This window comes from Cavia porcellus, unplaced genomic scaffold, assembly GCF_034190915.1.
Source record: "Cavia porcellus strain 051 isolate PalLab524CR breed Dunkin Hartley unplaced genomic scaffold, mCavPor4.1 scaffold_25, whole genome shotgun sequence".
In the NCBI taxonomy this organism is placed as follows: Eukaryota; Metazoa; Chordata; class Mammalia; order Rodentia; family Caviidae; genus Cavia; species Cavia porcellus.
Genome location: NW_026947508.1, coordinates 13,334,317 through 13,357,453, shown reverse-complemented (window position 1 = coordinate 13,357,453; position 23,137 = coordinate 13,334,317). Strand labels below are relative to the sequence as shown.

Below are 23,137 nucleotides of genomic sequence, written 5' to 3'. Positions count from 1 at the left end.
CCCGCTGTGCCTCCCTCCAAATCCCCCCAGGAAGCAGGGGAGGGGACCCCAGAGGTCCCGTGGCCTTGTGGGTCAGCACCCTCCTTGCACCCACAGAAGCAGGAAGCGCGGCCCACACGGAGGGGCGCGGCTGGGGTCTGGGGTCTGCAAACTTTTGAACTTGAGGAAGCCCCTGCCCATGCGGTGGTCGCCCCCCTCAAGAATGTGGGCCGCTCCCCGGGTGGGTTTCACGTCTTCCGGTGACCTTGCGTTCACTAATGTATTACTTCTTGCTAGGTTACCGTTACTAACTCAAAATCAATACCGACCTCCACATCTGTAAGGTTTTATCTGAAGGCAAATCTCGGGCTGTCCGTCAGGCTGAGTGACAGCCGCCCCCCCCGCCCCCACCAGGCACTGCCCCCCCAGCTTTCCCCTCTCCCCGCTCCAAATCAGTCCCAGCCTAGACCAGCCTAAATCAATAAGGGGCCAGCCTCACCCCCCCCTTCCGCCCCTGGGGAGAGGCTCGCTGGTTTTGGGGGTGGGGCCCCCCTTCCACAGCCTCTGCTCACCCACCCCCTCCCCCGGGACACGCCGGCGCGCTCCCCTACTTTAAAAGAAGGGGACGGGAAAATGTAATTAATTCCCTCCGTTCCTGAGCTGGCCCCGAGGGCCCAGGACAGAGAAGGCTGAGCTGCCAGGTCTGCACCCTCTGTGATAACTGAACGCGGCTTGGGGAGCGCAGCGGTAATTAGAGGGGCCACCCCATCATCCCGGCTCTGCAGCAGGGACCGGCGGGTGGGCGGAGGCCGTGGCGGGGTGCAGGGGATAGGGAGGCCAGGGGCTCCGGGTTGGTGAGGTCAGGGTGGTGGGAGCTGGGGGAATGGACCAGAATCAGACCAGGGAGCCCCACGTCCAAGGGGCCAGATGGGGAGCCCAGAGTCCCCAAGAGGGATGGCAGTTTTGCTGTGAAACCCGGCCAGTCAGTGCTGGGTCTGGGGGCTCCCCGAAGTCTGGGGCTTGAATATCTTCTCTAGCGGCAGTGGTCTATGGCTGTCAAGCTGACCCTGCAGTTTCTTTAACCTTCTGGCCTCAGGCTTCTCATCTGTTCAATGGGCATGTAAGTCACTGAATGAGCCAGTGAGTGCAGAATGCTTAAGACGGGGCCTGGACCCCCCCCCATGTCCTTCCCCCACGCCCTTCCCACCTGGCTGACTGCTGGAGAGCAGGGGAGGCTACCAGCCTGAGATCCAGAAGGCCACTGGAGAGCAGACCTGAGGACCCTTGCCCGGTCACGGACAGTCTGTTGCTCATCTCTGCTCCCCCAGGAGCCGGCCTCTGGTGGGCACCATCTGAGGAAAGCTTTGCTTGGTCCTTGGAAAAGTCTTGGCCATCCGCCTTCCGAAGCTGAGGTGCCACCCAGCAAGAGCAGTGTGTGTCACTTCTGCAAGTCCCCTGCCCTTCTGGCCTGCACGTGCAGGTGGTGTCCTCGGGCACGGCAGGATGGCGAACCCTGGAAGCCTCCCTGCCTCAGCCTAGTGGGGCCTGGGTCCGCACTCCGCAACGCTATGTTGCAAGGATGCACGCTGGCTGCGGGATGCGGGGAGTGCTGGGATCCCCCTCAAAGCCCCAGTGACAGTGGGACAGTCTTTCTATCTGCAAGGTTGCTTTAGGTAAATGCATCAAATCCACTTACACACACGCTTATGTGTGTACACACCTAAATACATGCCACGGAGGACCCTGTGCAGGGAGGTTCACGGTCGCTTCCTCCTGTGTCCAGCTCTGTGGGACCCGCAGCCTGGACACTCTCTGAGCTTTGGATCCAGCTCAGCCCAGGCTCACCGCTTGCTCTTCATCCCCTGCCTTTCAGAAGCAACGTGAGCAGGGAGCAGCTTGCCAGGAACAAAATGCAATGTTTGCCTGTGCTGCACGAAAACGTCTCCATGGACCAAAAACTGTCCTCAGACTACAGAGTGTGTGACCCTGGGCTGGGGTAGAGGTGATCTGGGGTAGCTCAGCTCCCAACTGAGCCTGGTTCCTAAGAGTCTGGGCGTGGAGTCCATCTCTGCGGCGACCCCCCCGCAGGCAGAGGACGGGGAGCAGGGCCAGGGATGGAACATGGGGCTTGTCCATTTGGTGAGCCCGGGGTGATTCAGGGCAGCCAAGTATGAGGCGGTGGTCCCCAGAGTGTCACTGTGACTGCCACAGGTACGTAAATCCACAGGGGCAAAGACATGGGGTACACACAAAACACACACTCCCAGGCCAGAGGATGAGCAAAGAATGATACACAAGAAAAGCTGTGCGAGGGGCCGGGGATTCAGCTCAGCGGCATAAGCGCCTGCCTTGCAAGCAGGCAGTCGAGAGTTCGATCCCCGGTACCGATAAAAAGGAAAAAGAAAAAAAATAAGAAAATTCTGTGCGCACATATACTGCCCGGGCACAGCCCTCCATGTACCCACAGGGGCAGTGCTGGCTGGCTCCCAGTGCAAACCTACACGGCTCTGTTCACCTTCTGCCGCTCCTGACGAACACCCAGATGCACATCTTACACACACACACACACACACACACACACACACACACACACGCACATGCACACGCACACACATGCACATACATGCACACGTGCCTCACCAGTCCCCTGCTTGTCCCAGCTCTGTGCTGGGATTAGTGCAAGCGAGAAATCACCAGCTCAGGCAGCTGGCCACCCCAGCCCTCCTCCCTCTCAGCTCAGCTAAGAGGATCTGGCCCCTCCCCGCCCCCCTGTGGACAGCGTTAATGGGCTTCAGGTGCTGACTTGGAGCTTCCAAACAAGATTTCCTGCAGGGTCCCTGTCCCCTAACTCCTGCAGGCCATCTCTGCTCGCGGCCCTCACCCTCACTTCCCCCCCCCCACATCCAGGGTCATGCACAGCAGCCCCCCTCCCCCATTCTGCTCTCACTTGTCAGCTCCAGAAGGCCTCCAAAGCTTTCTATACCTGGCTGCTGTCACTCCTGAACTTGCAGGAGGACAGCACCTGACAGTTTTGCTTGTGTGTTTGCATTGGGGTATTTTTGAGACAGGGAGGGTCTTACTATGTAGCTCAGGCTGGTCTTGAACTCTCGATGTGGCCTCAGACTCCCAAGTGATCTTTTTGCTTCAGCTTCCGGAGTGCTGGGATTTCAGGTATGCAGTACGATGCCCAGCAGCACCTCACGGTTTATAAAACACTTCCTTCCAGCCTTCCAGTGTTCTATGAAGCACTGTTATTCCACTTTGCAGATGAGAAAACTGAGGCTCAGGCTCATCTACAGGTACCCAAGGGAAACAGGCAGGACTAGGGTAAGAAGCCTTGAGCCTGACTTCTAGCCTCCTGCTCTTGTCTTGCACCTCTTTGAAATGGCTCATGAACTTGGTGTGTGTGCATGTGTGCAAGCATGGAATAACATGCGTGAAAGCACTGTGGTACGTGTGCATGCGTGAGTACTGTGTGTGAGACTAGGGATGTATGCACGTGAGATTACTGGGCTACATACATGAGAACTGTCTGTGCCGGTGGGCATGTGTGTGTGTGCATGTGTGTGGAGGGGCCGCACATACACGGATGTATGTGAGCGTGCGTGTCCTGTTTGCCCCTTTGCTAGCTGAACAGGCTCCGGCCCAGGCAGGCCCTTAGCTGCTTGCACAGCCCTTCATAAACAGGAGATTGCCGACCTGCCATCTCTGGCCAGGTGGGGGCGCCCCACCCCAACCGCACCAGGCTCCTCTTCACTGTGTGCAGTTCAGCCTCGTAGAGGCAGAGAGACCCCAGAGGCAGCCTCTGCTGGAGTGAGGAGGAAAGCGGGGGTCCAGGTGGGAGGCACCGTTTGTGAGCTCCACAGCAGGAGGGCAGAAGGTGAGGCTTTGGTGAGAACCTCCCAGGTGGGGCTCAGCTGTGACCTCACCCAGAGGCAGCTCTGAGCCCCCGAATGGGCCAAGCGGACCCTGCCCTCCTCCCATATGCTGGTGCACACTTGCACACACAAATACATTTACACACAAATACCCATGTATACAACGCCCCTACACTTTCCTGTGGCCACAGCACCCCTGGATTTGGACAGGAGCTGCTGGGGTGGGGGCAGACCTGGCATCTCACTCTTGGTGTCTGGCACACAGGAGATGACCAGCAAACACTGGCTGAGTGAGCATGGAGGAACAATGCCATTTACGTTCTCATCCCCAGCACAAGGCTTGGTATAGACCTGGCTGAATGAAAAAGAAGCAGCCCCTGTAACCCCAGCATTTGGGAGGCTGAGACAGGACGATCGTTGCGAGTTCGAAACCAGCCTGGGCTACAAAGTGAGCTCAAGGCCAACCTGAACTGCATAGAGACTCCGTCTCAAAAAGACAAAAAAAAAAAAAAAAAAAAAAAAGGAGGAAGACAAATTTGAGCCCAGCCTGGGAAAATTAGTAAGCTTTGGTCTCAAAAGGAAATTTTTTTTAAAAAGGGCTATGGTATAGCTTAGCACTGTGTGGGTTAGGAGATGCTCAAAAGCCCCTCCGACCGACAGGATTTTACAGTCCCCTCATCACCCAGGGAATCCTTGGGGCTTTTAGGGAGACTAGAGCTGGGGGTGGTGGCCATGGTGGAGAGAATGGCTTCCCACCCATTGTCCAAGAAGTCAAAGGCGCTCTCTCTCTCTCTCTCTCTCTCTCTCTCTGTCTCATAACACACCCATACACACACAAATCCGCAATGTTTGGTCGACAAGCTGTCACTCTCCAACTATCTACAAACATCTAGACCCCTCTTGGAAACACAAGACGGAGATTCGGGCCCCACTCCCTGGGCAGATCTTGAGGCTCGTGGAGCTGGAAGGCCTTGGTGCCAGGATGGGACCGAGAGCTCCAGGGCCCCAGGGTGCCAGAGCTGGTGGAGCACAGTGGGACTCGGGGACCATCTCTGATGGCACGATAAATGGCGGCCGAGGGATTAGAGCACCGGCTCGGAGCAGCGGAGGGGTTGGGGAAGGAAGGGGCTGATCGCTGGGAAAGATATGACTATTTAAAGATAATGATTGCATAAATTTAATTAGCACACTTTCACGCGGCAAATGGCCGTTTTGTAATTAATGTATCTGGCCTTACTAAGCATGAAAGATCCCATCTCCCTCCCCTCCCTTCCTGCTCCCCCTCCTCCAGAGGCCCTAATGAAAGACAGACAGCAAGTGACAGAAACAGTTTGTCAGCTGCTCCAGGTGTCAGGGGCCTAATTGGCCGAGCTGCAGGGGAGGAGAGGGAGGGGGAGGGCTGGTGGGGGCGGGGAGGGGCCTCCTTGACTCTGGAGGAGGACAGGAGGCCTGGGCTCTCAGCCCTCAACCCCTGGCGGGGGTGTGGGGGGGTGTGGGGGGGTGTCCCTGCTCCGTAATTGTGGAAGACGAAGATGCAGATTGGCCATGGCAGGGCCTGAGTGGTGGCAGCGAGGCCTGGTTCATACCTGGGCAGACAAGCTGGCGCATATCACAGTGTGTTAGGGGCTTGTGGCCATGATGGCTCAGGCCTCCTGCCATCCCGAAAGCCAGTCCCTTCCAGGGAATGGACGACTGAGCCAGCCTCTGCTTCCTCTTCCAAAAGAGGGTTCCTGGAGAGGCTCACATGGATGGGGGAGCACAGCCCCCAGTTAGTAAGCACCTACTGTGTGCGGTCAGCACCGCCAGCCCTGCCTCCTCATGACGCCAGACGGGCACCAGTTCAAAGGCGCGCCTTGGAATGTTGTGAAATCAGAAGGTTCTGTGCCCTGGTGCTCTGTGATGGCCACATGCCAGGTGGCTACGTGGAGGGTCTAGCTGACACTTTCTGATAAGATCAAGAGGACCAGCATCTGGGATCTTAGGGAAAGGCCCAGCTCTGTCTTAGAGCTCTGGAGGAGACCGAAGCTCTAGGTAGTTTGCCCAAAGCAGCACAACTCGTAAGTGGTGGAGCTGGGACTTGAACTCAGGATGTGCATATCATCAATCTGCTCCCCTTCTAGCATCTACTTAAGGGGCTCGCTGCAGGGCCAGCTTAGCTCCTTTGCCTACCCCTATGGTACCAGCTTCTGCAAGGTGACCTCTGTGCCAGGCCGGCTCCACGACAAAGTCTTTTAGTTGAGTGGGTACAGGTGTCTGCTGCTTCTGGTTCTTGTGGGGAGGCTAACAAGAGCTCAGAGAAAGCCTGCGGCCAGGCCCACCCTTGTCCACTCTGTGTGGAGGCTGTGCCTAGCAGCTCTCCCTGACGATGTCCTTCCTGCCTGTCCCCACCAGGTACCTCCACCCTCTGCAGCCTCTGGCCCTGGCCAGCTTGGCCCTTACCCCTTTTTCCCTGTGGCAGACAGAGCCAGCCTCGGCCAGTGGAGCTGGGCCCAGCCAGCCCACTCCCGGACCAAATTCAATTTCAAAGCTTAATGAGTTTGCAGAAGAGCCGGGTGAGCTCCCTGACGCCACCCCACTCTTGCCGGCTGGGTGGTTCCCGAGTATGCAGTGGCTGAGCCGGGAGAGCCCTGAGCCCCAGCGAGAGCGGCGAGAGTGGCGGGGGCACTGAGCGAGTGAAAAATGTCAGAGCAAATTGCTCTTGACAGCGTTAATATCTGCACCTCATAGCAATAATTACATGTAAATAAATAGCAAAATCACACTCAGCTGGAGGCAGCTCAGGGAGGACAGACGCTTCTGGGGCCAGCTGAGGACCTGCGAGGCTCTGCTGCCTTGTTTTCTCTCTGTCTTAGAGCCTCAGCTCTCCCTGACCCCTCCACCAGACTCCTGCTGCAGCACGGACAGGGGCCCTAAGATCCGGGCCACTCACGTTCAAAGTGGAAACACTGGGGTCCCGCGGACCCACATTCTCAGCCCACTGGCGGGACATCTGGACCAAGCACCCCCCATCCTCTGCTCCTTTCTCCCTGTGCTCTGATTCCAGGTCTGGGTTGCTGCAAAGAAATGCTTCTCAAAAGCTCCTGTGCCCTGCTCTCCATCCTGGGCACCCTGATGGTGGCCTCCCGGCCTTGACTACCAAAGCACAACCCCTCGTCCTTCTGCCTATGACCGGCTTGGTTACCCCGTCCTCCATCACGCCCCATGCAGTCACAAGCCAAGCATGGAGGAACTTCCTGGAGAAACTGTCAGCTGGCCACAGTGCTAATGTGTGAATTACTGTTATCCAACATCCGTGGCTCTATGTGCTGGCAAGGAGTGTACAATTCACACGCATTTGTAAAGACCCTAGTGAAATCCATGTTACCTGCTACCCCAGAGCCTCAAGGGACCACACACTGCTTGCAGGGTGATGAAGGGAAGTTTGAGGAGCCCAGATGGCCCCTCAGGTCAAGGGGGACCTAGGAGTGCTCCAGAGTCTCTAGTCAGATGCACCTCTGCTGCCTCATTAGGGGGTCTGTTCATTCACTGGTTTGGTTTTGTTCAGCTGGACTGTGGAGGTGCAAGAGCCGAGACCATATCTTACCCGTGCTGGGATTCCCAGTGCTTAGCAAGAGGCCTGCGGCGGGGGCTGAGAGCAGGGGGAGGTGGGGAGGAAAGAGCAGGCTGGAAGGAAAGGGGAGGTGGGGGGGCCAAGCAGAGTCCACTCCCTGGATTTAATCCTGGCGTCCCTCCCCTCACCAGAGGGGCGCAGGGCCTCTCCCCGCAGGACCCCGCCTCCCTCCCATTGTCTATTAGCATTGCAGAAAGTCCTGAAGACTTAGGGCTCCCCTGGCCCTGGAAAAAAGACAGAAATGGTGCTTCCAGCTATTTCCAGGCACCCCGCTTGCCTCCCCTGTACAGGGCCAGGGAACGCAGGCTCCATTCTTTACAAAACAAATATCTTCTCTGGAGCAGCCCCGAAGTCCCACACCTTCTTGTTTAGCTCACTGACTAATCCACTTATCAAGGATAAAGGCCTGTGAATCCTTGTTTGATAAAGACAGCTACAAAATTAGCCCCCCCAAAAAAAAAAAAAAATGGTGCCCACGGCATTGAGGCATTGACATAGCAACCAACAAGAGGCAGAGGAGAGACGCTGTCTGGGCCCCAGCCATGGCGATGCAGGAGGAGCTGGCTGGCACTGCCCACTGGGAAGGCTGTGCCTCGGGTCATACAGGAAGAAGCTGGGCAAGGTGGGGTCCGGGAGCCAGAGAGGAGGCCCACTACTCCAACACTGCACACCCCAGCTCCAACCTGAGCCTCCAGTTCCGACTGTAACTCCACACCGCGACCCTGGAGCCCTTCATAAACCTAGGTAGCATTTCCTCGGCCCTGCAGCCTGCCAGGTAGTGCTCCAAGTATGCCAGTGGCTGGCCATTCGCTCTGGCAGCAAGACCAAGGAGCAGGCACTGCTACCATCTAACGTTTAGGAGATGGGGAAACTGAGGCACAAACAGGTCCAGTTACTTTGCCCAAGATCGTGCTGCTGGCAAGCATTGCTCCTAATTGGAATCACGTCCTCTGATTCAACATGACGCACTGGAACTCCTGCCTGATCCCCAGCACTGACAGGAGACCCCCAGGCCAGCCAAGGTCCTAATCTCATTTCTCCCCCCAGCTCTGCGGGGTCTCCTCCTCTCCTGCTCTGCACAGGATATTCAAGTTCTCCAAGGCTCTACGTTTCCATAAATGATCTGACCACCATCAGGTCACCTCACTGGCAGAGCTGGTGTGCTGTGCCCATGCCCTTAAGTGACATGGTCATCAGGGCTGTGTGGGCTCCCCGGGTACCCTGCAGTCTCTCTGCTTTACCCCAAGGGGCTCAGTGGGACCCGCCTGGCCATGATGGCAGGACTGATGACACCTCACACAGGCGACAAAAGACAGGCTTGAGGGAAACCCAGCCACGGTTAGAAGTGGCTGAGAGTGGCCCAGGCAGAGGAGGGAGCAGGAGGCGACCCTGAAGGCACAGGCCCGGTGCTGCCCAGCCACCAGCCAGCGCTGGCTTGGGAAGGGGGAACTGGTCCCGGGGTAGAGGTTGGGGACATTAATCACAGGGGAGACCTGTCAGGGTGGCATCTGGAACTAAAGAGAAACACTTGGCCAAAGGGCAGGACTTCTCACCCCGGGCTCCGGGGCCTTGGGGACCGGCCACCACCACACCAGGAGGCCAGGGCATCCGGGGTTCAGCCTCGGGCAGGCTGGGCAAAAGTCCCTGTCTGGACAGACACCTGGACGAGGGAGGAGGAAGGGGGCGGGGAGTGTGGACAGAAGCTCAGGCAGGTTACCATGTCGGGGGACAGAGGGCCCTTCTGCTCCTGATGCTTTGGTGGATGGGGCAACCTAAGGCCTCACAGCTGGAGCTGGTGGGCCTGGAATTGTAATTTGGGTTTGTCTGTGCTCCCCACTCAGTGTGCCTCCGTCCCACTGTGGTCTCTGACCCTCCTTCTCGGCTCCTGTATTTCTGGCCTCCCCTGGGTCTCCCTCTCTCCCCCTGCTGTCTGCCTCTGTCTGTGTCCCTCTCTCTGTGTCCTTCTGTTCTCTCCTCCTGTCCCTGTCTGTCTCCGGGCGCCTGTTTCTGTCTGTCTTTCTGTCCACTTCTCTCCCAACTGCCCCTGACCTCTCTGCCCATCACTCCTGCAAACCTCCTGCAGCAGGAACCCCCCGGATTAACCCAGGAGCTTTAGCACCGGAGGCCAGGCCATGCTGGGCCTGCAGGCTGGTCCAGCTGCTGGTCAGCACCACTGAGGACTCCAGGGCGAGGGAGCCCTTGGCCCATCTCCCTCACTCTCTGCCTCTTCCTCCCAGGCTCTGAGGACTGTGTGGCTCCTTCCCTTTCACCCTCTGCTGTCCAGGAGGCCTCTGGAGCCCATGCTGGGAGCTCAGGAGGCATCTGAGAGCTGGGAGGAGGGAGAGCAGTGTGGGAGCACATCACCCAGTGCTCCCACAGATCCTGGGGAGCTTGTTAAAGTCTGGACCAGACCTGGAGCCCCAGGGGTCCCCGTCTGTCCCTCTGGTGCTGGTAGCCCAGTGTAGAGGAGGCCAGCTAATCCTCGGGCAGCCCTGGAGTTTGGATTCTGATGTCACTCCTTGCTGTTGACCTTGGCCTTTCCCTGTGAGGCTGCAAAATGTGCATGGTGATTCCAAATGCCAGGGTACAGTGAGGACCAGGTAGCCAACTCGAGGGAAAATACCTTGTCAGCCGCTGGTATTGGAGTGAGCAAGCTGTTGGCTACCATCATGAATGGCGCAAGACAGCTAGCAACCCTATTCCTTTGGGCATCAAAGCAGAGTGTGACCTCCATTAGGAGCGCTGCTTCACTCAGAGGTCTAGAGACAGCAAATGGAGTTTTTGGGGCTGGAGTCGGCATTCCGGGGACTCAGGTACAGATCTAGAGAGCTTGGGGTGGGGGCAGATATTGTCTATGGTAGGAGGCGAGGGGAGCTCCCTGTGGGAAGAGGCTCAGGAACTTCTGCCCCTGGGCATCACGTCTCAATTTCAGCCTGGACGTGTCTCCTTTGTGATAAGACACTTGCCAGGGCTCTCACGGGACCGTAATCCTCTGATGCCGCTGGTCAGAGCCCCCTGGTCTGGTGAGAGGGTCGCATTCATTTGGCTGTGGGCCAGCGTCACAGCTGAGGTCCACAGGAGCTGGGGAGCTGAGGTCAGGGCCCCGTGTTCTGCTGCCCCAGCATCCCAACAGGATGGAGGGATCAAGGCCTTGGTCGCCTTGGCTGGACCACTCTCACTCTCACGGCTGCCTCTGGGTTCCTGGCTTCCCAGGGTTTTGTGTCAAATCAGAGTGTCCATGCCATGAGAACACAGGCAGAGGGCGGTGGACATGAGGGTGAGCCATCGCTCAGGACCACGCAGGTCCCTGCCACGTCTGCCTCACCCTCAGAATGACCCACCAACCCCACTCCTGTGCAGTGAAGACCCCAGCAAGAGTTAACCATTTCAAGGGGTCCTGGCTCTGAGATTGCTGGGGGTGAGGTCTCAGTTCAATTCAAATGTTCCTCCAGAGTCACTTTCTAGAGAAAGGAGGGTCAAGATGCTGTTGTTGTTGGGGTGCACAGGGGTCCCCAAAGGTCCCCGGGCACAGCGAGGCCTGCTCACCCTGGGCACGGTTGGCAAGGTGGAAGCCTGCTAGGTCAGGGCTTTGGAGGCGCTGGGCCATGGACTCACTGCCCCTGACGACACCTTTTCAAACCCCAGGTTTCCTGGTCTGCTGCAGAACCTCCTGTCACAGGCTCCCAGGGTGGAGCCCAGGAACTGAGGTCCTTAACAGGCATCCCACATCATGCCAATGCCTGCGTTTGGGTGTTGATCTAATCTGTCCGCCCTGCACAGGACCCACTCTCCCACCTCACCCGTCTGTGAGGCAGGACCCAAATTCTGTTTTGATCACCTCCAGCTCCAGGTCCGACACTCACGGCTTTGCATAGCAGCATTTCCATTCCTGGCCCCGAGAATTCCCGAGCTGAACCCGTCTCCCTCTCTGTCCCCACGGCCCTGCAGAGGTTCCGGGTGGTACCATTCGGGCTCCCTCTGGGCTTCACTGTGCATGATGTGATCTCTTATTGCCTCTTGGCCTCTGCACTGCACTGCTACTTGCCAAGGTTACGGTCAGTGAGCAAAGCTGGACCTCCAGGAGGCCCTGAGGTCAGTGTTTCCCTTGGTGGAGTAGGACTAGGGGACACAGCCCAGCCTGGGCTTAGCCAGCGTGTCCTTCCTCTCTGGAGGCTGATGACTGGCTGCTTGCTGATTCTTACCCTTTCCCTGTAAGGGGCTGGAAGGCACGGCCAGGTGTGGCACACTGGGGGTCCTCAGTGGGCACAGAACAGATACTCGGAGAGCCTGTGCCTGCTCACCACTGTTTACCGGGCCCCACAGTGTGCTGGGCCCTGTGATGGAGCACAGGCCAACAGATAGCCTGGATTTTGCACTAGAGGGAGAGGGAGGTATCCAGAAAGCTGCAGTCCACGGGCAACATTGCTGTCCTGGGTGTGGAGGGAGGGGTGGCCACCCAGACGCAGAACAGGGAAGGCAGAGACCAGAGGGTGAGCAGTGCTGGGCTATGTGTGGAAATTTCTAGGCCAGGAAGGCAAATAGCTTGGTGGAAGGGGTTAGAGGGACCACAGGGGTAGGAGGGTGGCAGAAATGTCCCCGATTTTCCCTGCAGAGGAGCAATAGAGACCTGGCAGCCCGCCCCGGCATCCCATCTTGGATGTTCAGCCTGCCCTGTGTCCCGGGTCCCCCAGCCCTCCTGCTGGCCCAGCCCAGGTTACTCCCTGACTGACGCCTCTGCCTGGTCCCTGGTCCTCCTGGCCAGTGCAGGGTACCCGGCTACCCACCCTGTTTTGGGTCCCCAGCCCAGCAGGGCCCAGACCTGCCACTGGATCACCCTATAGCGGCCAGGGTGCCATTGCACCAGAATCCCAGGCCGGGCAGTGGGAATTAAGCAGGCCACAGAGCCGGAGCGCGTCCTTATCTCGGGGAGACAGTTGTTGGGAATCACTTTGACTGAGTGGTTTTGTCTCCCCGCATTTTCCACTGTCAGGCGGCCTCGGGCCATGGATCAAAGGCGCAGCAGCAGTGGAGCAGAGAGGTGGGGGCAGCCCACGGTCCCCTCCCAGCCCCTGTCCACCACCCCCACCCTGCCTGGCCCAGGGACCCTGTGCCCAGCCCAGCAGAAGCCAAGTAAATTGCCACCACCAGCGAGCAACGGGTCCAGGGGCGGGAGGAATTCAGAGCGGAGACGGGCAGGGAGAGAGGCAAGGTGGTAGGAGAGGGTTCGGGGAGATGGGAGGAGAGGAGAGAAGATTGGGAGAAAACATTGTTCTGGGGTGCTGGGGAGGAAGGACCCTGCGGGGGAGAAAGAGAGGGTCCGGTCCATGCTGGGGAGGTACACGGGCCGGTTAGAGTCAACAGATTCTACAGAAGTGCCAGCAAGAGGGTGTCTGGAGTGTCAGTGTCACATGGAGCCGGAGAGGAGAACTGTGGAGGAGGAAGCGGAGGAGGAGGAAGAAGAAGAGGAAGAGGAGGGCAGAAGCAGGCAAAACAGGAAAAGGAAACAGCGGGATCAGGCGGACAACAGCCGTGCATTTTGCACCAGCGGCTGGAATGGCAGCACAGGAACTGGCCTGGCCCCGCCAGGCTGGGATGGACGGTGGAGGGGGTGGGCTCAGAGTGGTCGGGAAGGGGGAGGGGAGGTGCGGCCCCCAGGCCTGCCCTTCCACAGGTCCCCAGCAGTGTCCAGCAGCCCCACACCATAGCAGAACTCCCTGGGGTGGCCTGACACTTGTCCCCACTGGTGCAAGTGTTGGAGAAAGGTTCATAGCTGGCGAGAGGAGGTGGGAGAGCCCTGGCGCTCAGGTAGGGACGGGACTGGGGCTTGGAGAGGGAGGCTGGGAGGAAGAGACTAAAAAGGGGGGAAAGGTGACTGCACCAGGAGAAAGCAACTCTGCAACAGCGGGTCTGGGACCTGTCCCCACGCTGGCTTATGAGGTCTCTGCAGAGCCTCCGAGCCATCTGCAAGTCCAGTGTCTGCAATCTCATGCATGCCGCCTGCCTGCTAGGTCCAGAGACGGAAGCTGTCAGCAACTCCACTTCACAGAGCAGGCGGCAGGGGCGGGCGGACCTGATTGGAGCCACCAGCAGGAGAGTGGCAGGAGAGAGGGGGCCTGGCCTAGAGATCCAGCACTGTAGGCCTGCCCTCGGCTCCCCTGGCCCTGGAGGGACCTGGAACTCACTGAGACTCGTCACCTTTGGGCCCTCAAAGACCTCACTAGCAGGTGGGCAATGACCTGCACTAGGTAAGAGCCCGACTCTGGGGCCAGCAAGGCAGGGCTCGCGTCCCGCCCTGCCCCTGTTTCATTTAAACGGCTCAGCGCCTCTCCTGCACCCCCTCTCCAAGGCAGGAATAAATTTCAGGGCCTCCCGCAAGGGGATGTCATAAAGGCTGAATGAGATAATCCATGCAGTGGCTTAGCGCACATCTGGCCTGTGGGAAGCGCTGAAAAATTTGACCATTGTGAGTATGAATTGTATTTGTCTAGTAATACAGGTACTTTTCATACACTGATAAAAATGTGATAAATGGCCCCGGGAAAAGCTCAGCTAGGAGGAGGTGAGGAGGGGGCTTCAGGGAGGGGACCACGACCTAAAGAGTAAGTGAGGTTGGGTTCATGAAGATGACAGGGCAGCGGAGAAGGCGAAGGAGCTGCAGGTACAGTGGCGGGGGCAGGAGAGACTGTGGTCTTTGGGGACCGTCAGCGTCACCGCTGCCTCTCTACCTGGGGTCCTCAGTGGCTCCTGAGTCCAGCCTCCCGGCCATCCGGGCAGCCTCCCTCCCACCAGGGCCCCGGGGACAGGCCTGTGGATCTCTGAGTCTGCCCACAGTATTAATGGCTAATCTCTCTCATTTGCTTCCCCTCTATCTGTCGGGGCTGTCTCGTCCTGAGCCCCCGTGCTAATCAGAAAGAAGGACAAATCCGCTATTTGAATTCTTTCTCACCAAGCCAGGCAGCTCTGCTCGGCTAAACCTCTGGCCTGCTGGGAAGCCCAGCAGCCCAAGTGGAGGCCCCAGAGGGTGGGGAGGAGGACAGGACTAGGAGGGCCGGGACTCTGGTGCTGAGAGCCCAGGGTCACCATTCTGAGCAGCAAGACTCCCAGTTAGCAGCTGGTCCATCTCTTCTGTCACACCGACAGGGGAAACTGAGGCTCAGAATTTAATAAGGTCACCCAGTGGGTCAGAGACAGTATTAGGAGAGAACTCAGGTCTCCTGACTTTCCAACCAGTGACCCAGCCTGGCCGATGCTGGGCTGGATGGAACCTCCTGTCCCAGAGCAAAGATGACTTGGGCAGAGAAACCAAGCAAGAGCTTAAACTGGATTTCTGTTCAGGGTGGGGACAGCAGAGAGGGAAAATCAGTCTCGTGCGGAGCGCTTACGATCTGTGAGGTGTGGCAGGCTGCTCCACACAGACAGTCTCCTTTAATTCTGCGAACTCCACGAGGTGAGTGGCATGTACCCTGCTTCACAGATGGGGAAACTGAGGCTCAGAGAGCTCACACAGCTTGCCTGCCATCACAGCAAAATAGTAGAGAAATAGAATCCCAAGCCTGGCTTCATGATTGTCCCACCCAAGCTGGCGACTGCCACAGCTCTTGTGCTGTCCGTGCTGCTCTCCCAGCGGCACTGGCCTCAACCCTCCCTCCTTTATTCCCTTGGAGCAAATCCTGTCCTACTTGGGGCCCTCCTCTTCCAAGCGGCCCTCTCTGACCACACCCTCCCTACTCCATATGTCCTCTGCTCTTCCCATCGGACCAGGAATCACAGTAAACTGTCCACCGCTGACTGGCTAAGGCTCTCTGCGGGATGCAGTATCAGCTCCCCCAAAGGCACCCTGTCACACAGAGAAGGCCGTGTGACTTTCGTCTTGCAGCCTCTGTGTGGGCTGGGTCAGAGAAGGAGCTGAGTGGATAAAGGCAAAGGGACCGTGTGTGCGGCCATCCAAGGGCCTCCGGGAAGTCCCCTTGGGAACAGACCGCAGCTGTGTCCTGTGAGGCCTGCAGGATGCCTCACAGGATTGAGGTTGACTCACAGGAGTCAGAGGCCTACTATGTGTTAGATGCTGTGCATTTTGCGTGTCACCAAAATAAGCCATTGTGTGCGAAGCTACCTGTAGTCTTCCCTGAGACCATGGGCCCGGGCAGTGAGGGATCCTCTCGAAATCTCTGGCTGTCCCCAGCAGGCTGTTTTCTTTCCCACCTGCTCATGGCGGGGCACAGGAGGCACCTGCCTGCAGCTTCTCAGGGTGCAGCAGAGACCCACGCAGATGGCCCACTGGTGGGCGCCACAGCGCCTTGAGGTCCACCCTCCCTCCACCCTGAACTCCTATGTGGACTCGGGGAGCAGAGTCCTATCCTAGCTGCCCCGAATCCCACCCCATCCTGGTTCAGGCGAGACGCTCCCATCCCACCTGAGGTTTCTTACTCCCCCCATCTAAGAAGAGGGGAGGACGAGGCAGAGACAGAGTTATGGGTCTGTTTTTGCAGGAGACAGTCAGCACTGCTCAGGCCTCTCCCCATGGGCTGCAGCCAGGGCCTCTGATGGACAGATGGACAAGAGCAGGTGGTTGTGTTTGGGGAGCGGCCATGAGCAGGAAATAACTCAGCTTTTCCCACCGAGGTGGCTTGGCCGTACACAAAGGCAAAAAGGCTGTGGGAACAGGAGCTTGGCACAGTCCATTCCCAAGTGCCCAAGAGACCTGGGGTGACCGCGCCCACCAGGGTGACCACCAGTGCCCCAGGACTAAAGCTGGCCATTAGTCCATGATTCCGAAGTGGGGTCAGGGTAGGTTTAGTGCTGGGGCCCTGCAGCCCATGCCTGTCCCCAGGCTGGCTTGGCCAAGGCTCTGGGAGCTCAGAAGACACCTGATGGGCAGTGTGGATGATAGTCAGGTCCCCTAGGTGATATTTGGGTCAGGCTGTGACAAGGTACTGGCAGGTGTGGGGGTGGGGCGGAGTCTCAGGGAGCTGGGCTACGACTGGGTACAGAGAGAGCTGGCTAGGGAGGGATACTTGCAGACATATCAGTGGGCGTCAGGTCCACAAAAGTCCAGCCAGACTCCTGGCCCCTTCCACACACTCACCCCCTACCATCACCGCTCGGCTCCCTGTTACCCGGCCCCATCTGCCCGCCCTGGTCATGATGAGAAATGGGGACGTGGGGGTTGGGATGACTCAGTCGGTTTTTCCTTAATCCTGGGAAAAATCACTCAGAGCTCATGTCCTTTGTCTGAATCACACCCTCCTTCTCTCTGGCTCATCCTTCCCAGGGAGAGTGAGGCTGGGGATAACTTGAACCCCGACACCTGTCTTCCCAGACTGGTCAGCAATAGTACCCTGCATTATCCTAGAGGGGAAACCAACACGGGCGTTTGCTAGCCAGCTAAAAAGGGTAAAGCAAACAGGAAAGGAGAAAAGAGGGGTGAGGCAGAGCTGGGCGCCAGGGCATAGATGAAGGGGTGGAGGATGCGCATTTATTAAGCACCTACTATGTACTGGGCACTTTACTTGAATTTCCCCATTTTCAGAGGAGAAAAATGAAGCCCAGAGAGGTAAAGTGAGCCTCCCACAGCAATTTAATAAGTGGAAGATCCAGAGCTCAGACTCAGGGGCTGTTTGTTGGCAGCAGGCCTCAGTTTCCCTTGCCCCGAGCTGCCTTCCAGTTATGGGCCTGAGGGAGATGGTTCCTAAGAAAGGGAACACAAGAAAGAGACCCTGAGAAGGGCGAAGAGAAGGAAGTGGGGGCAGAAGAGTCACCCCGGAAGGGAGGGAAGCGAAGGGCGGTGCAGGGCCCAGAAAAGTGCGCGGCTGGGGTTAAAACCCCATGTTCCTACAACTCGCTAAGCCGGAGAAATGAATTCTGATCCCTCCCAAACCCAACCTTGGAAAATGTGTGAGCAAAGGGTCTCCTTTCAGGGGGCAGGAAATCCTCCGCACCTCCTCCTGATGCCCTGGTAATGCCAGGATGTCCCCAATCTGCTTTGAGGAATGGAGAGATTAAGAATAATAAAAAAATTGCAATAAAATATGTGTGAAGGAGGGGGTAATTGTGGACAAACGTAGCATTCAAATTCATTTTTCAGCTCTTTTACACACCATTTCAATCTTATTTTCTGCTTGTTAATGAGATCTTGTTGCCTGGACTAGGCAAAACCTTCCAATATCAGGACGTAATTGCACATAATTTTCTCTCCTACCAGTGATTTGCATCAGTTTTTTAAAAATTCTGGGCTATTTAACACCCCACGATCCCCCTCCCCATCTTCCTCCCTGCAAATCTCTCGCTCCCTCCTCCTGCCTTGTCCCTGGTCCAGCAAGACTCATTTTAAATGCTTATTATAAACGCAGTGTCGCCAATGAAGGGGCGGGCGAGCCAGAGGGAGTGAGAGGACAGGCCTGGAGTCTTGATGCCACCCCGTGCAGGGCACAGCTCAGCTCCCTAGAGCAAGCGACTGTCCTGGTCGCGTTCCTCTGAGGGACAAGGGGGACGGACATCGAGGGTCCAGCAGATGACGTGGAGCCCTGGCTCCATCCCTCAGCAGCTCTGTGGCTTTCTGCAAGTTACTTAACCTCTCTGGGCCTGTCTGCTAGAGCACACGCTTGCTCTGGGGCTTGGGTGATTCAGACAGGCAAGGAAGGTCTGTGTGCACAGGCACCAGTAGGTGTCCTGTGGACAGAGTGTCTGTCCTTGCTGGCTTGGCTCCCGGGGGGACCACAGAGGATACCAGGGGGGCAACGCTGGACATCTGCCTTGAAATGCGCCCAGAAGAGCCATTCATAAAGGAACACAAGGCCAGCCTGCACATTGCAGCTTTGTCCTTCCAGGTCACTGAAGAAACAGGGAATGTGGGGATGACTTGGACGCTGAACCTGGCTTTGCCACAACTGTGTGGCATTTGGTCTCGACTTCCCTCAACAAACCATCAGATCAGCCTCTCGGGGCAGGCACAGCACCAGAGTACAGCGGGCTGTGGGGCGAGCTTCAAGCCGTGCTCTGCCTCTTCCTAGAGCCTAGCACAGGGCTGGCACAGAGCTCAGTAAGCATTCAGTAGATGGCTGGGTAGAAAGGTGAACAGACCACCCCGGACAGCCTGCTTGCGTCCCCTATCAGATGATGGCCCCGGATCCCCACCTGCCTCCTGAAGGAGACGCAGCGTATCCTGCCGCTGTGTGCCTGGCTCCGCACTGCCCGTCTCTGTCACTATTTTGTACTTTGGCATCGCTGTGGATGGAACCAGGGCCTCTTGCATGCTGAGCCTTTTTCCTGAAACGCAGCGCCAGCCTCGGTCCCCACAATCATGACGCACAGGAGGGAAGGACAGGACAACATCAAGTGGTGAGGGGGACCAGAAGGCTTGATTCGCTGGGCGCGAGGCCACGTGATTGACGACACACTTAGTTTTGCATTGGTTGGGGGTCACTGTAAATACGTAAATCCTTTTTGTGGGGTCTTTCATACTAAGCGCCAGAGAACAAAGGAGGTGGTGATGAATGAGGGACCTTGTGAGGGGTGTGGGACCCCAGAAATGACAGAGTCAGGAGCACTCGATCAGGGACCGAAGTCCAAGCCTTAATCCAACAGCGTGACTTTGTGAAAATTTTAAGAAACTGGGTCTAGGAAAGGCTGGCAGAGAAGAAAGTTCACAAACACGTGGACCTCAGGATCAAGCTCCAGCTCAGGGCGCCCTGCCTGGACCCTTAGACCAAAGGACCCCCAAACTAACAGAACTTTGCCTCTGGGTCTTTGCTTGGAGCCTGGGGACGCTAAAACCTGTATCTCTGAAGAGGTTTTTGATGCCTGTGCCCCCGTCACATGGAATCTCTAAGAGATGCCCATGTGTCCACGTCAGATGCCCAAGGCCATCTAAGGGCAAGGTTTGCCTCCGCCTCTAGGCTTCAAGCTCCGAGAGATGAGCTGGTATCTCCCCATTAGACTCCATCTCTGTATGTACTGCACTCCATCATCTGAAGTATTCATGTTAGAAAAGGCGTCTTTCAAGTGTATAAGATAGATAACCACATTACTGAGTTTTGTTGGGTCATGAACAAAACTGTTTGCAGTCTCACTGTTTGAAAGTCCACTTTATATGCTTTAATTTTGTAACTTCAACAACTATTTCTAAGATGACAATATGTAATTGTGATTCCTACTAGTTCAGCTCACTAGTAGTGATTTCCTACTGTTTATTTTTTCTGAAATTATGTATAACTTGTATCCTTTTTCTGTTTTTTTTTCTTTTTTCTCCTTAAATAAAAAAAAAGAAAAAAGAAAAGGCGTCTTTCGTTCCAGATTATACTGAACTGTTTCCTAAGAGTCCTTTTCTAAAAAACTGACCCCTCGCCTGGAGCAGAGGGGAGACAGTGGGCTGCAGTCTTTGAATCTTAAACTTCGAGCAGGCCGGGTTCTTTTTCCTTCCTACTCTCTGCCTCCTAATATTGGGGACTGAACTGCGGGACTTTGCTTTGAGCTACACCCACAACCCCTCTACGCCCACTTCATTTTGAAGCAAGGCTTGTTAAGTCACTAAGTTGTCCAAGGTAGGCTCCAACTCGAGGTTCTCCTGCTTCCAAATCCTCCTGAAGGACCCAGTGCACAAAGCTCAGGCGCAAGCTGAGTGCTGAGGGTTTGGTTCTACAATGTAGGGTGGAGGCTAGAAGGGGACCAAACCTGCACATCTGCCTTAGCAGTGGCATTTGCTACCTGGGCTCCTCGGCCTCCATTTTCCCATCTGCTATATGGGTTGCATGAACTCCTCCCTCCGCCACACTGTGCAGGGGTGGGAGTTTCTCAGTGGCCAGAGGACACATTGAGGGGCTAAGGTCACAGGCTCTGGAGATCTGGGCTTCCATCCTGGCTCTACCCCGTAGGTGGCTTAAAATATGTGAACTAATCGGACCGGAATCTGAACATCGCAGGAGCTGCAACATGTCTCTGTCCTCGTCAGTGTCATGTTAGACACACCATGTGACTCGCTCCTTGTGTGTCTGCCCCTTGTACCATCAGCTCTACTGAGGGGGCGCAGGTGCTGAGCTGAACTCAGCACAGGACAACTTTGCTGCAGAATCCTGCTGGGTGGTCTCTCCAGGGAGTCCCTGGGGTTCCACTTCTAGGCCAGCTGGTGACAAGGAGCCCAGGACATCTCCCCTACAGGCACATCCGGCCACCAGTGCAATGAGCAGCCTGTCCTGGGTCTGAACGGCAGCTCTGTAACCCCAATTTCATCTCCCCAGCAGCTTCTGCAAGAACAAAAAGACCTCCTAGTTCCGAGGGCCAAAGCTATTGGGGTGGCAGGCAAGACCTGCAATGGGGGTAACAGGTGGAGACCCCATCTTCTCCCTCTTGCCCGGGATAGCTGCAGGGAAACCCTCCTGCAGGGCGCTGGGGGGCACTGGAAGTGAACTTTCCCATATCATCTCCCCACACAGTGGACATCCTGGCCCCACCCTTCCCACGACCCCAGAGTTGTGCCTCAAAGGTGCCCCTGGGGTTAGAGAGAGAAGGGTGCAAACCTGCGGGTGGGCTTTGAAAAGCTGGGAACTTGGGCCCCACTCACCCCCATCTTTCTGCACTTCCCTTCAAGAGGGAGGCCCTGGGGGGTCACACACCCAGACACACAGCCCACAGCCCACCTCTGCCCTGCTCGGCGCCCCCCCAGCAGCTGCCCCCCTCCTGGTCCCCTCTGCCCCCCTCACACCCTCCATCTGTCTTCGCACCTTTGGTGGGAACTCCGGGCAGTCCCAGGCTCACCCAGTTCATCACGCCCTCAGCCTCCCGAGGGCCTCTGGCTTTGTGTTTTAGTTTCTCACTGGGCAGAGGAACCCTGAATCCCACTCGGAAACTTCCAGGCAGGGTTAAAAACACAACATCCCACCCCACGTCTTTAAACTTGGTGGTGAGAATCCCCTGTAAAGTAACGTCTCACACCAGCGGGTCATGTTTTCTTCTTCCCCCTCTTTGCTTATAACCGCATCCCGTACCCCACTCCAGAGGCCAGGGACCCCCTCGTTTGCTCGATAAAAGTCCTGCTTCGGGACAATGAGACAGAGTGAGCTGGGAAGACCAGTGGTTAGGGACTCAGGCACTGGCTTCTCAGCCCCGGCCAGCCAGTGTCTACAGGCACTGCACAGTGTGACCGCTGTTCCGCCCACTCCCCAGATCCCCCTTCGGCTCTCTGAAGATGTTCCTCCCAGTGTGCTTTTTCCCACCAGGCCAAGCCTGGGCCCCATTCCAGGTCTCTGCAGGGGCCTCTGCTAGAAGGTTCCGGCACCTTATCGTGTTTATTTCCCATCCCAGCTCTGGAAAGTCAGCCTGGACAATTAGCTCAAGGTCATGAACCCTGAAGCCCAGAAAGTGGCTAATTAGCTGTGCTGGGAAAGCATTCTGAATGCAGTTTTGTGCATCTGGGATACTAGGAACGGAGCAGAAGAGGCCAGCAGGCCCATTGCTGGGGCCCAGAAGCTCAACAGGCAGCAGTGTCACCACTAGGGGCTATGTGTCTGGCACCTCACCTCTCCCAGCACTCACTGTGACAGGCTCAGCTGAGCACCTCATGCCATGAGGTCTTTCATTCAAACTCCAATTATCCCCATTTTATGGATGAGAAAATCAAGGCATGGCAAGGGAAAGGAACCATCCCTGGGCCTTCCCTGCAAGTAACCGCTGGAATGGAAATGCAGTTCTACCTCAAGTGTGCAGATTAACAGAGCCATGGGAAAGAACCCAGATGCAGAAAAGAGACAGGACTGTTTAGAAGTTAGAGGTTTTTTTTATCTGTATGGGCCAGCTGGGAAGTATTTTAGGCTTTGTGTCCCCTATGGTCTCTTTCAAAGTTAGTCAGCTCTGCTGTTGTTAGAAAAACACAGCCATGAGAGGATGGACATGGCTATATTCTAATAAAACTTTATTTATACAAGTCTACAAGGATTGATGAGGTCTACAAGGGTTGCTTGTGGTCCTCCTCTAGCTCCTTCCTTTCCATAAAGTTAACAGGCTTTCTATGTTAATTATATCATCCAGCAATAGGAGGATAAGATGTCTAGCATTTACTTGGCCTATTTTTGTGGCAGGCTGTCCAGCAGGGGCTTTGATCCATTAGCACACCGAATTCAGCCAACGTGCTTTGGTAGGAGGGTAGTAACAGTCCCATTGTTTATCAAGGGATAAACTGAGGCTCCCAGAGGCTCCCTGGCCCAAGGGCACCTTGAGCAGCACAGCTGGGCTTCAAACCCAGCCCGAAGCCTGCATCTCTTCCATCGCACCACAGCTGTTCGGATCAGTTTTCATCGCGCGTCCACAGTCTCCCCACAGACAAGAGGAAAGAGGAGCGGGGAGTGTCCTCAGCAGGTGGGAGACGGAATAGAACCAATCTCAGCTTTAACTCCTTCCTCCATGGGCATCTGGGCAGCTGCTATAGCCACAAAGATAAGCCCAGTAGCTCCTCAAATTCACCGGGACCTCCGGTGTCATGGAGTCCAGCTGGCCAGATCCACCAATCTCTACCACAAGCCCAGCGCTCTTTCCAGTGTCACCCAAAGCAGGTCCTAGGACTTCCATGAGCACCACTAGGCAATCAGTGACGCAACCAGCAGCCAATCACATGTGAGTGAACTTGTTCCCGACCCAATCAGAGCACACTTCCTGGTCAGAACCTCACCAGAAGGAGCACAGG

At 56.5% G+C, this 23,137-nt stretch overlaps 1 protein-coding gene across 4 annotated transcripts in view; it reads right to left on the bottom strand.

The window, feature by feature from the left end:
- Nucleotides 1–23,137, bottom strand: part of Pax7 (paired box 7) — a 95,370-nt gene that overhangs the window by 14,312 nt on the left and 57,921 nt on the right. The window lies entirely within an intron of this gene.